A 13,276-nucleotide genomic window follows, 5' to 3' on the forward strand; every position below is an offset into this window, starting at 1 on the left:
TTCCCAATCTGCATCAATAAATATCATTTAATAAATCATCTTGTAAAATACATGGTTTCTCTCATTCCAATTTACCTATTAAAAACCACTGTAAGAGAAGAAGGAAAGTTAATCAGTGCTGTTTGCATTCACTGATGACTGCTGAGCCCAAGTGAGGGAAAGAGAGAAAAGCTGGCAGAGGTGTAGCCCATGTCTTGCCCATGCTGATTATCTTTCTGCTCTTGCCATCCTTCATCTGGCTCTACAACCAGGCTGCCCAAAGCAGTGTTTCCCAATTAGGATATGTGAGCTCTATTGATGATAATTTTTCTAATTTCATGTGTTTATTTTAAGAATCTAAAATTTTACATATAAGGACAATTTTGGATATATGCCTCTACCTGAGTGCAGCTTCATCATCTCAGTATCAGTTCCATCTGTCTTTCCCATCATATTAAAATCCAACAGTTCATTGAGTTGTTGAGGCTAATGACAAAAGCACAGATGTGAACTAAGTATATCAATAATATGTTCATACCCCACAAAGGTTAGATGGATGTCACTGAATAATCTCAAAACAATGCTTATGGAACTGTTTGAATGAAGACAAGTAAAAGGATTTTTGAGTTGTCCCTGAGCATATGGTGGTAAAGGCATGCCAAACTTAAAAGAATCTGCCTTGTAGCAGCTGGTTTCATATTTATATTTTGAGTAATGATTCAGTTTTAGCAAACAAAATCATCTGTCACAGTAAAGCAATGTTTTTAAATAAAATTTTATGTTCTCTTTTCATTTAGTTTACATTGATTGATAAGATTATTTTGGAGATTATGGGGGGAAAGTTTGTATGGAAATTATGAGGAATGACTCTCCACCACCAGCCACAAACTAACAACACCATTAGGGAGGAGTAAATACAGTGTTACTGTACTACCACATGTAATTTTTTACATTGTTTTAAACTAAGAAACAAAAATTAATCACCATTCTCATTCAACAACCTTATATAAAGGAGTAGTATATTCATCAATAAACAAAAAAACTTCAACACTTAAAACTACTGAAAATAAAGATGAAGAAAAAAAATTTTAAAGTACACTGAGGGATGCGATCATTTTTGTTTTCATTTAAAATTGGCCAGGGATGGGGGATCCCTGGGTAGCTCAGCAGTTTAGCACCTGCCTTCGGCCCAGGGTGTGGTCCTGGAGTCCCAGGATCGAGTCCCACGTGGGGCTTCTACATGGAGCCTGCTTCTCCTTCTGCCTGTGTCTCTGCCTCTCTCTCTTTCTCTCTGTCTCTCTCTCTCTGTGTGTGTGTGTGTGTGTGTGTGTCTCATGAATAAATAAATAAAATTAAAATTGGCCAGGGATGCCTGGGTTGCTCAGCAGTTGGGCATCTGCCTTTGGCTCAGGGCGTGATCCCAGAATCCAGGATCTAGTTCTGCATCAGGCTCCCTGGGGAGTTTGCTTCTCCCTCTGCCTATGTCTCTGCCCCTCTCTCTCTCTCTCTGTCTCTCATGAATAAATAAATGAATCATAAATGAATGAACAAACAAATAAATAAATAAGGCCATGCATTTATCAACTTAGAAACACTGCTCTTACCTGCCCATCAACTTTTGTCCTGCCTTTAATAATAGCTTCCCATTCATCCCTCAGAAAACCACTCCTCTATTCCATAATGTTCTAGTGGAAGCATAAATCATGCCGCTGCTTTGTTTCTTATCCAAGGAATAGGCACAGGACTTACATTAGAGTAATATGATTCTCTCTCCCTGGAATTTGACTAGAGGGTGGAGATACATAAAGGTAGAAAACTGATATAATTGAGTTACTTACAAGTTTTTAAGTTCATCAAATTCAGTTTTTATTGGCCGCCACCAAGAATCCTAATTGAGGCACTAATCTAAGCAAAACTAATCCACACTGACACTTTCTCACACCATACACCAAAATAAACTTGAAATGGATTAAAGATCTAAATGTGAGACCTGAAACCATAAAGTTCCTAAAAGAGAACACAGGCAGTAACTTCTCAATCATTGGTTATAACATTATCCTTTTAGATATGTCTCCAGGCAAGGGAAACAAAAGCAAAATAAACTATTGGTCCTACATCAAAATAAAAAACAGCTGCATAGGAAAAAAACACACACACACAAATTAAAGACAACCTACTCAATGAGAGAAGATATTTGCAAATGACATACAAAAAAGGGTTTATATCCAAAATATATAAAGAATTTACACAACTCAATACCAAAATACCCACAAATAATCCAATTAAAAATGGGCAGAAGATGTGAACACACGTCTCCAAAGAAGATATACAGATGACAAACAGACACATGAAAAGATACTCAACATCAGTCATCATCAGGGAAATACAAATTACTGCATACCTGTCAGGACGGCTAAAATTAAAAACTCAAGAAAACAACATGTGTTGGTGAGGATGTGGAGAAAAAGGGGCTCTCTTGTACTTTTGGTGGTAATGCAAACTTGTATAGCCCCTGTGAAAGACAGTATGGAGGTTCCTGCAAAAAATTTAAATAGAACTACCATATGATCCAGTAACTATACTATTGGATATTTACCAAAAGAATACAAAAACACTAGAACACTAATTCAAAGGGATATATGCACCCTTAAGTTTATTGCATATTATTTACAATAGCCAAATTATAAAAGCAGCCCACATGTCCATGGATAGATAAAGAGATAAAGAAGATGTGGTACACTCACACGCACACACACACAGGAATGTTATTTAGACATAAAAAAGAATGAAACCTTGCCATTTTCCTTAACATGGATGGATCTAAAGAGTATAATGCTAAGTGAAAAAAGCCAGGAGAGAAAGACAAGTATCGTATGATTTCACTCACCCGTGGAATTTAATAAAGAAAACAAATGAACAGTGAGGGGGGAAAAAAAAAGAGACAAAGCAAAAACCAGACTCTTAACTATAGAGAACTAACCAGATGGTTAACAGAGGTGAGGTGGGTGGGAGGATGGTAAAATAGTTGGAAGGGATTAAGAGTGCACTTATCATAAGCACTGAGTTATATATGGAATTGTTAAATCACTGTATTGTACATCTGAAAGTAATATAACACTGTATGGTTACTAGAATTAAAATTTAAAAAATAAATAAAAAATTTAAAACTGTTATAATCCTCTCTCTGCCATTAACTAGCTCTATGACTTTGATCAAGTTATTTGTTCTCTCAGAATCTCAGCTGCCATGCCTATCCACCTATTTACATCTATACTTTAAGAGGTAACTTTTTTCTTTGAGTGTATCATGCTCTCTCTTACCTTCACACTTTTTAAAAAAGATTTTATCTATTTATTTGACATAAAGAGAAGAGAGAGAGTGTACAAGCAGGGAGAGCCACAGGCAGAGGGGAGAGGGAGGTAAGCAGGGAGCCCAACGTGGAGCTCAATCCCAGAATCTTGGGATCATGACCTGAGCCACAGAAGTTTAATTGACAGAGCCACCCAAACATCCCTTACCTTCACACATTTATACATGTTAAAAATGTCCTTGCCTCCTGTCAATTGCCTGCCTTTTTAATTATTAGCTTACACTCAAACAACACCTTTTCCTAGAAACTTCTCAGACTGCTCTAGTGTCCTCTGGCTGTGCTCCTACAGCATCCTGGGCATGTCTCTCCCATAATTCTTATCACACTGTATCATTATAGCTCTTGTTGATCTATCCATCTCTTGGACTAAGAGCTCTTTGAGAGTATAGGTTATATCTTATTCCTAATGCTACTCTTATTACTTAATACAGTCCTGTGCATATTAGGAGCTCAGTAAGTGAAGTAGTGAATGGATGGATGAACAAAAAAAAAACAGATTTGTTCTAATAGTGGTGTTTTTCACAACTACATGGCATTTTTGGCAAATATTATTCTAGAGATATAAAAATCCTGGAATATGCTTGATCTCATTAAAATACAAAATGTAAGTGAAGGAAAGAAATCTAGCCACATCTTTTCCTGCTAAGAAAGGACTATAGGCAGGATCTATTGTTTTTATGGTCCTTAGATCAGCTTAATTGCAATGTGGCATTTATATGAACACATTTATGCTATTTGTAGTCAATTCACTATAAATGCTTTCATTTAATGATTGCAGAGGTTAAAGGAAAAATGAACATCATCATAGTCACAGCAGTTTTTATAATTGAATTTTGAATAATAAATGAATAATGTACAAGAATATAATTTAAAAGCAGTTTAGGAGGTACATTGTTTTTCATGATATATATATAAATCTTCATTGTTTTATGGATAAAATGGTGTTTAATAGTACATAACAGAAAAATGCCAATGCTAACATTACTAATCTTTTCATTTATTTTATCTTTTTTAGACTTACTTATTTTAGGGGGGAGGGGAACGTGCATGAGCATGAGCAGGGGTGGGAGCAGAGGGAGAGGAAGAGGGAGAGAGAGTTTCCAGAAGGCTTCATGCTGAGCCTAGAGCCCAATGTGGGGCTCCATCTCATGACCCTGAGATCATGACCTGAGCCGAAATCAAGAGTCAGATGAACCACCAACTAAGCCATCCGGGCACCACTAAACTTTTCAATTTAAAACATATTTTAAAAGAATTTCAAGTCTACTTACCATCAATGTAGTGAAATCAAGTATATATTATTTTAAACCTAAAAAGAAATCACTAAAGTTTCAAATATTTGTTAGTGGTTGAAATTTTACCATAAAAATACAGCATATCATTCACAGTGATGTTTGTTTTCTTTTATCATACATATTTTACAACTACAAATGCTTCATGGCCTAAGTCTTTCTAATATGTCAAAAACACACATATCTGGAAGCCAAAATGTGTTGACAAGATGTTATTTTATTTTTGACAATTATTTTTAATTCTTAGAAGTGAAAAAAAAGGAAAAGATGAAAATATGAGAATCTAAACTTCTTCTTTACCAATCAGTGAATATGATGATGATCACTATTCTAAAAGCTCTGTAGATAGTTTACAAATTCCCAAAAGAGCAATGCATAAGAAGAAAAAAAGGAGAAGATACACAATCATGTGTTGGCAATCATACCCAAAGCATATGATCCATGATTCATATCTAAAGGGTCCCATGACTAAAATTTTATTCAATAATAAGTGACCTTTTCCTAACAATAGCCACCTCAAAGTTTTGGAAATCTGTTCCCAAATTCCTTAGAGACTGATGCTATCCCTAACCCCCTCCCAACTTAAAATTATATAATCAGCCACGCTTTCTGCCCATGGGTCCTGTGCTTTAATAAAAACAACTTTTTGCACTGAAGACATCTCAAGAATTCTTTCTTGGCTCCAAAACCCACTGCTTCAAACCAAGTTAATCATGGGATGCCTGGGTGGCTCAGCAGTTGAGCATCTGCCTTTGGCTCAGAGAGTGACCCTGGAGTTCCAGGATCAAGTCCCACATTGGGCTCCCTGAGGAGTCTGCTTCTCCCTCTGCCTATGTCTCTGCCTCTCTCTTTGTCTCTCATGAATGAATAAATAAAATCTTTAAAAAAAAACATGCCAATCATTACTTTGTAGTAGAATTTAATTTACCAATACAGCTCAAAATGTCACTGGGTTGTGATCTAAAGAAACCTGTAGTCAACAATTTAAAAACAAAAAGCTCACTTTTACCTTTCCTTGACAATCAACAAGAATGTTGAGAAGTTACAAAAACTGCATTGTCACCTTTTGGCTTTCCACAGCTCTGACAGCTATCCTCTTGGTTCCCTGCAAGGAGAGCTTGTTTACGTGATAATTGCATGGTTTAGACCCACTGATAATGATTTTTTTTCAAATATAGTCATGATCATCTTACCTAGGAATCTCTCTTTAATTATGCAAATTTTTATATATTCTTAAATCATGTTTTAGTTTACTTCATTTTCACTATCATTATATTATCATTTAATATAATAGCTTTTTGTGGAGTGCTTACTCTTCCTATCACTATGCCATGAACTTTATGGAAATTATCTCATTTAAGCCCTATGAGAACAAAATTCAACAGGTGTTCTTATTATCTTCATTTTATAGATGAGAAAACTGAGGCTTAGGGTTTCTTGATCTGCTTAGTGGAAGACCCTGAACCCCTCTGAAATCTGTTGTATTCCTAAACTCACACTCTTAGTCACAAATTTAGACTGCTTAAATAAAGAACAAGATCATATTACTCAAAATCTCATTTTAATGACCACAGTTGTTCAAAAAATATTCATTTTATTTTTTTATAAGTTAGACTATAAAGAGGAAAATGAAATTCCTATCATAAGGCAATTGCTTTATTGAGCAAAACTACTGTTAAATCTTGATCTTTTCAGGGTATTACTATTAGCAATAGTAATAAAAAATTCATAAACATCCTGTACCAAAAATCGAGCAAGTTTTTCTACTCCATCTCAGCTTATTCTATTTAAATAGATGCTTTATTAAAATATATGTACAAAATAATTATTAAACATTAATTTCTAAATTATAGACACTAATAGATTATCTATAGCAGAAAAGAGAATCTCATATTCCTAAGATCAAATCATAGCAAAAACTTTAACAAGTTTCAAATATTACATGGTTTGGCAGAATAATCTCTAAATTTCAATGATGTTCACTATACCCTAAATCTCTTAAATCATACACAACACTGCCTATGGGATTCCCTCAATTCCCTAATTTACTGAATTTTTTAGACCGCTTTACATCAAAAGCATCTTCAATGATAATTCTGAGGACTTTCAAATTCTATCAAGCTACTTAATTAGAACTTACTCGATAATACAACCTTGGTTATTTGTGCAGTATCTACATTTACCCAACTCTTTCCACATCCACAGAAATGGAAAATTAAGAAGCACCATGAAAATAAGGCTTTCATGGAAACCCCATGATAGTTTATTATTTACTTATCAAAATCCTAGCTTTGCGCAGTGGCAGTATCGTAGCCAATGAGGTTTATCCGAGGCGCGATTATTGCTAATTGAAAACTTATCAAAATCCTAGATGGCCATTTTTCTCATCTTGAGAAGCTTTTTCTTTTTTCTTTTTTTTCCTAATTCTTATTTCTGCCCACAAATAATTAAATAGCAGGTAAGACTTTGCATTCAGGATTTCTTCACAGATGATATTCATTTTTGGGGACCATTCCCCATTTGTCCAGATCATATTTTCTTAATTTATATTTTAATCTAAAATATCACTTTTTAAAAAATAAATTAAAGTAGTTCATCTATATTTGTCTAAGACTTCCATGCACTGAAACCCATGATTCCAAACAACTGATCCTTTTACCAGGTTTTATACCCTTACAACTGCCAGACACCAAGACAGTAGACCTATATGGTGCTATTGTCAGAAGTTAGAGATATGGGGATCCCTGGCTGGCTCAGCGGTTTAGCCCCTCCTTCCGCCCAGTGCGTGATCCTGGAGTCCCAGGATTGAGTCCTGCATCAGGCTCCCTGCATGAAGCCTGCTTCTCCCTCTGCCTGTGTCTCTGCCTCTCTCTCTCTCTGTGTCTCTTGTGAATAAATACATAAAATCTTAAAAAAAAAAAAAGTTAGAGATATGACCAATAAATACATAAAATCTTAAAAAAAAAAGTTAGAGATACGACAATCAGGTATTAGCTTCATATAGATTTCATAATGCATAATATAATGGAGTTGCTCCCAAAATGTGGGACACTTAACACTGAGTACTTGATATGGTTCAGTTAGTACACATTTTTAAGATAAATATAATTAACTTATAAACATTATTAACATCTATTAAATCATAGCAAAACATATTACTAATATATCAAAATTGTGATACTATTCTAAGGACAAGGTAAAACAGTGTAAAAGTTTTACTTTTTAAGAATCATTTTAACAGAAAATATGTAAATAATAGGTGGGATGATATAAGAACAATGCAAAACATATGAAAATTTTATAAGAATTACTTAAGTTTGAAAAACAGTAATATGATTTTAAAATAATTGAAAGTTAGCTATAATCTCAAAACAAGCATCAAAATTAGGACAACCTAAATTACTATAACTAATTCATAGTTGTTATTGAAGTTAAAAAAGAGAATAATTTGGTTCCATATTAGTGGATAATATCTTCAGGCATATCTCAAAGCTAATGTTTTATTCAATGTGATATTACAAGCATTAACTTTTAAAACCAAGCCAAGAAATAAAGCGTGATGCATTTTAAATAATGTATAATATTTATAGATTTTTCTCCCACTCAGATATGTGCTTTACTCTGTAAGGACAATAAATACCAACATCCTGAAAAGATTTGTAAGAGCTTCTTAAAAGCCTTTCTAGAAATTTATTTGAGCCAGAAGTATTAGGAACTATACAAAATAAAGCAAAACTAAGAGCAAAGTAGATTCCATTTCTGATGCTACATTACAACAAGAAAATGAGGAAAAGCAGGTTCTATTTAACAGGTGCAAAGGAGAACACTGGAGAATTTGTGTAAGTTAGATTAGGTAGTTTTGAATTTTGCTCACTCTCAAATTGTGTGAATGTATGGCTTTTTTTTATTTCCTAAGGGAAATTAAATACAGTTAATTCTTAAAAATAAAGTTCTTTAAACAAAATATGATATATGTCTTTTGTTTCTGTTTTAGACATGTTTCCACTTTGAGTGACTACTTTTTTTGAAAAAGCCAAATTATAAATACAAATTAAATGTAAGTAATATTAGAGTATTCTGGACAAGAGTGCTTCAATACCAAAGGTCAACAGTATGGTAATTCAAAAGCAAATAAGACATATATGATTTCACACCTAAAATTCATATAATTTACATAAATAAACCTTTAAAAAAACTCAGAAAAATTACAGAATGATATGTAATACAACTCACAGGAGAAATACAGCTCTTGGTAATGAGTGCTGGCTGAAAATTACTTTATGGAAGTCACCCAAAAATAACAAACTAAACTTTAAAAGGCTTTGCCATAAAAATCGTCACAGATAGTAGCTGGGGGGCAAATTAGGGAGATGAGCCTCAGGCACTCTAGTCAGCTTGTAAGATTCATCAACTATATGTCCATCAAGACTATACAAATGTATACAGCTTCAATACAGCAAAGGAATTGGCAAAGTCACTAAGGCTAACTGCTAAGGGTGTGCAACATGTACACATGGCAGTCACCATTTCAAAGCCCTCTCCACTGTGACAGGAGGGGCAAGTAGGAGAGACAGGAGACAATAATTCTCTATCTGCCTTCACTTAATGAAAGTAGGGTTTGGATCAAGTACTCATTCTCACCACTGTTATATCTCATTGATAAATATTTATTCCTCCTTCACACATGGTCTTTTTTTAAAAAAGATTTTATTTAAGAGAGTGAAGCAGAGACATAGGTAGAGGGAGAAGCAGGCTCCTTGTTGGGAGCCTGATGCAGGACTCGATCCCAGGACCCCAGGATCACGACCTGAGCCAAAGGCAGATGCTCAATCACTGAGCCACCCAGGTGTCCCTCACATGGTCTTACAGTCTGCTTTTTCCTTTCTCGTTTCCTTCCTTCCTTCCTCCCTCCCTCCTTTCCCATTCATCCTTCTACCTTCCATCCATCCCTTCCTACTTTCCTTCTCACTTTCTCAGTTTCTTTCTTTGTTTCTTTCTGACTAAATCCAATTGTTTATAATACACTGTTAGCACTATCATGATTACTGGTCCTTACAAGGTCTCTTGGATTTCATATCTATTGTTATGCTATTTGTATCTCTTATTCCCTTCAACCAAACAATCAGGTATTAGCTTCATATAGATTTACCAATGAAATATAATAGAGTCATAGGTGACTATAGCTTAGAACTTGAAATGATGGTGTTTGATAAATATTGTTTTTTAGTCTCCGATATACAACCTAAATTCACTCCTCTGTCCTCTGCGTAGTATTCCAAAGTGTATATATATAGCACATTGGTGGTGTCGAACACCCCAGCAGCAATGAATCTTCCTGGAGATAGAAATACTAACAATACAAGGTTGTTATTGCTGTGATTAAACTTATTTAACACAACTTGTGGATTCTGAAATAATATGTTCTTTCTAATTTGTCTACTCCTTAATCCTTCATCAAGTTAACATCCTTCTGTTTCTGAAAGTGATAAAGATATACATAATGAATAAATAAAGAATGTAGTTAATCTTTCACAACTAACCTTTAGCAGAAAAAGACTGTCAAATTATCTTCTTCCTCTGCAATTTATCACTGTCCTTTGTTTTCTGGAAAAGTGGGGAGATGTCCTTGAACCAGATAGCTTCACAGGACATATTTGATGAGTTCCTAAGGATACATATGAAATGTCAAAGAAATATTGCTACTAGACATTTTAGTACCTTAATGAGATCCTTTTACTCTCCCTTCTGCTCTTTCCCTTTCCCTTATGGACTCCAATTGGTTATTACTTTGACAACAATAGAATATTTTACTGATGTGACTACAAAATTTCTAGACTAAAATTCAAGGTCTTGTAGCTTGATGATAAAGCATCAAAAATTGATTTTACTAAAGATGTTCAGCCTTTTCTCTTGTTCCTTTGCTCTATTTTAGGCCATTTGTACTACCACAAAGTCCCAAACAGGAATTGAATTTAGAATTATGAGATAAACAATATTGGGAAATTATGAGAAAACAGTACTTGGGAAACTGTGAACTGAGTAGATTTAATTTAATATAGCTGCTGTAGCAGGTAAATAAAATATATGTGGATAGTGTCTAACAGAGTGCTTGTTAAAAAGTGCCAAATTTGTATTAACTTCTCTTCCACCTCCTCTTTCTTGAAATCCCACTCTGTGCCTACATTTTGTGCTCTACATTTTGGATTTCCTCGAAAAAGCAAATGTCAAAAATCTTAACCACCGGGAAATCACCTCTTAACAAAGCCTCCTCAAATCAGTCTTTTTAAAGAATTTTAGTTGAATGTAGTGACAATATCTCCTTTGAAATTTCTAAGAGTGAGTGACAAACACAGTGGAAACTAATACTTTTTAATGAACAGTTTAAAACTCAAATGGTGAGTCCAGACATGCATGAAGTCACAGATACAGATCCTTGATTCCTTCATAAAGATCATCTTGTTCTGGGTATGATTCAAATAGACTATATAAAAAGTAAACCAAGGTTCTAACATCAGTGGCAAGCACATAATAAAAGCACACTCTTCCCACTACTTGCTGAGAGTTCTCAACTTGAAACTAACTTTTAAGAGAAAACTACTACAGATCCCTGGATGGCGCAGCGGTTTGGCACCTGCCTTTGGCTCAGGGCGCGATCCTGGAGACTCGGGATCGAATCCCACATCAGGCTCCTGGTGCATGGAGCCTGGTTCTCCCCCTGCCTGTGTCTCTGCCTCTCTCTCTCTCTCTGTGACTATCATAAATAAATTTAAAAAAAAAAAAAAAATGAAGAGCACATGGTCCTATACTATGACTTTCTCCAAAACCATTCTATTGTTCTGCAGTTTAAAGGTATTTGTTTAGACTGGAAAATATCAGATAGCTACTGACCTACCACTAGAATGACATTCTGGCATTTGGAGCTGCATAATCACATAACTATGGTGAGCATACATCCCAGTTTGCCTAGGACAGTCTTGATTTATAATATAAGAAGCCTCACACTGCCACAGGCAAAATGTAATGCAGAACTCAGCAATTCATTACATTCTCCTTAGTAAAATATCCTCACAACAGGGTAATATTAATTTTTTACTAACTCTTTGCTTTTTGTATATTTTCATTTTAACCCGACACTTAAGTGTGAAAGTAAAACAGATAAATGCTGTAAAAAAAAACTTAATTATAAATAAGACCTCTGCTTTTATCTTACCAATGAGGTGACTTACAGTCTTATCTATAATGTTTAAAATTTGACAACCACCCCCAATCCTAGTCTTCTTTCCTGTGACAATAAACACTACAATTAGTTTGGCATGAAACCATTCACATAACTTCTTGTGTATTATGTTTACCTACATACATATGTAGCATTATAAAAAAAGTTATCTTTTAATTGAAGAGAGCATTTGCACAAATATTATAGTGTTGAACTAATAGTTCAATTTCCTTTTCCCACTCAACATCTTCTAAATGGTTATTGTTGAGGTAAAGAAATCAATTCATTTTTGCATGTTGGCCTCATATTTTTTCCAATTTGATGAACTCACCAAAACATAATAACTCATTTGTCTACTAATTTTAATTTTTTCTTGGTTAATTTTGTTTCTCTATATGCCTTTAGAAAATTGTCATGTTAGGGGCACCTGAAGGGGTCAGTTGGTTAAATGTCTGACTCAGACATTGACATTTTGGCTCAGGTCATGATCTCAGGATTGTGAGATCAAGCCCTGTGTCGGGCTCTGTGCACAGTGGAGCCTACTTAAGATTCTCTCCTTCTCTCTATCTCTCCCTCTGCTCTTCCCTTTCTGAGTGCTTGCTCTCTCTCTGAAAAAAGAAAAAAAAAGAAAGAGAAAGAAAATTGTTATTTCCTCTAGACGTTCTAATTTTTTTCCATAAAGTCTGTCATGACCTTTGTACTACTACCTAATCGCACTACAAATAATAATAAATTGAAATTATTTGTGCTTTTTGCTTCCTTCTTGATGATATTTACCAAAGGTTCTTTAATTATTCACTGATAAAATCTGGGATTTTTGTTTATTTATATTTTATTTTTAATATTTCTGCCTTCTTTTCTATTTCAATAATTAATTTTTCTGAATTGGATGGAATTATAGTTCATGTTTAGTCTCTTAAAGTTCATTTCATTTGCTTTCAATATTTCATTAGTTTTATCACCTATTTAAGTCATAAATTTTTGAGTGTACTGCTTTACCCACAACCACAAATTTGGATTTGTGATATCCATATATTTTTTCAATTACGAACACCTTATGATAGCCATCTGCATTTCCACTTGAACACAAACATCATCTAGAGTTGTGTTTTTATTTTGTGGTTGTGTACTTTCCTGATTATTGATATCTAATGACATTATATTGGGATCAGGAAATGTATTCTGCAGGAAAACAATTTTGCTGTTTGTTAAGATTTATTCCAAGGTTAAACATATATAGTTTCAAAATTATTATTTGTTTGAAAAAATTGTATATTCAATATTTTGGGAGTAGGAAATTTATGCAAGTCTATTAGACCAACCCTATTAAGGCTGTAATGTTCAATAATCTTAATTTATTTTTACTCTTGTAAGCTGTCTTTTCTGAGTATATTAAAATTCCCCACCATGATTGGAAAT

At 34.2% G+C, this 13,276-nt stretch overlaps 1 protein-coding gene and 1 non-coding gene across 14 annotated transcripts in view; one reads left to right on the forward strand and one right to left on the reverse strand.

The window, feature by feature from the left end:
* LOC144321982 (uncharacterized) overlaps positions 1 to 13,276 on the reverse strand; it is a 566,375-nt gene that overhangs the window by 529,601 nt on the left and 23,498 nt on the right. For 12 of the 13 annotated variants that reach the window (XR_013387531.1, XR_013387526.1, XR_013387525.1 and 9 more), the window contains one exon: positions 10,182 to 10,306. The exons of the other annotated variant lie outside the window; for it this stretch is intronic. The gene's annotated coding sequence lies outside the window, so the exon portion shown is untranslated. The remainder of the gene's footprint in view (positions 1 to 10,181; positions 10,307 to 13,276) is intronic. 13 annotated transcript variants of the gene reach the window in all.
* LOC144322869 (U4 spliceosomal RNA) lies at positions 6,929 to 7,066 on the forward strand. Its single transcript, XR_013388474.1, has one exon. It is a non-coding gene; the product is annotated as a U4 spliceosomal RNA (small nuclear RNA).

Source organism: Canis aureus, chromosome 10 (assembly GCF_053574225.1).
Source record: "Canis aureus isolate CA01 chromosome 10, VMU_Caureus_v.1.0, whole genome shotgun sequence".
NCBI classification, from domain to species: Eukaryota; Metazoa; Chordata; class Mammalia; order Carnivora; family Canidae; genus Canis; species Canis aureus.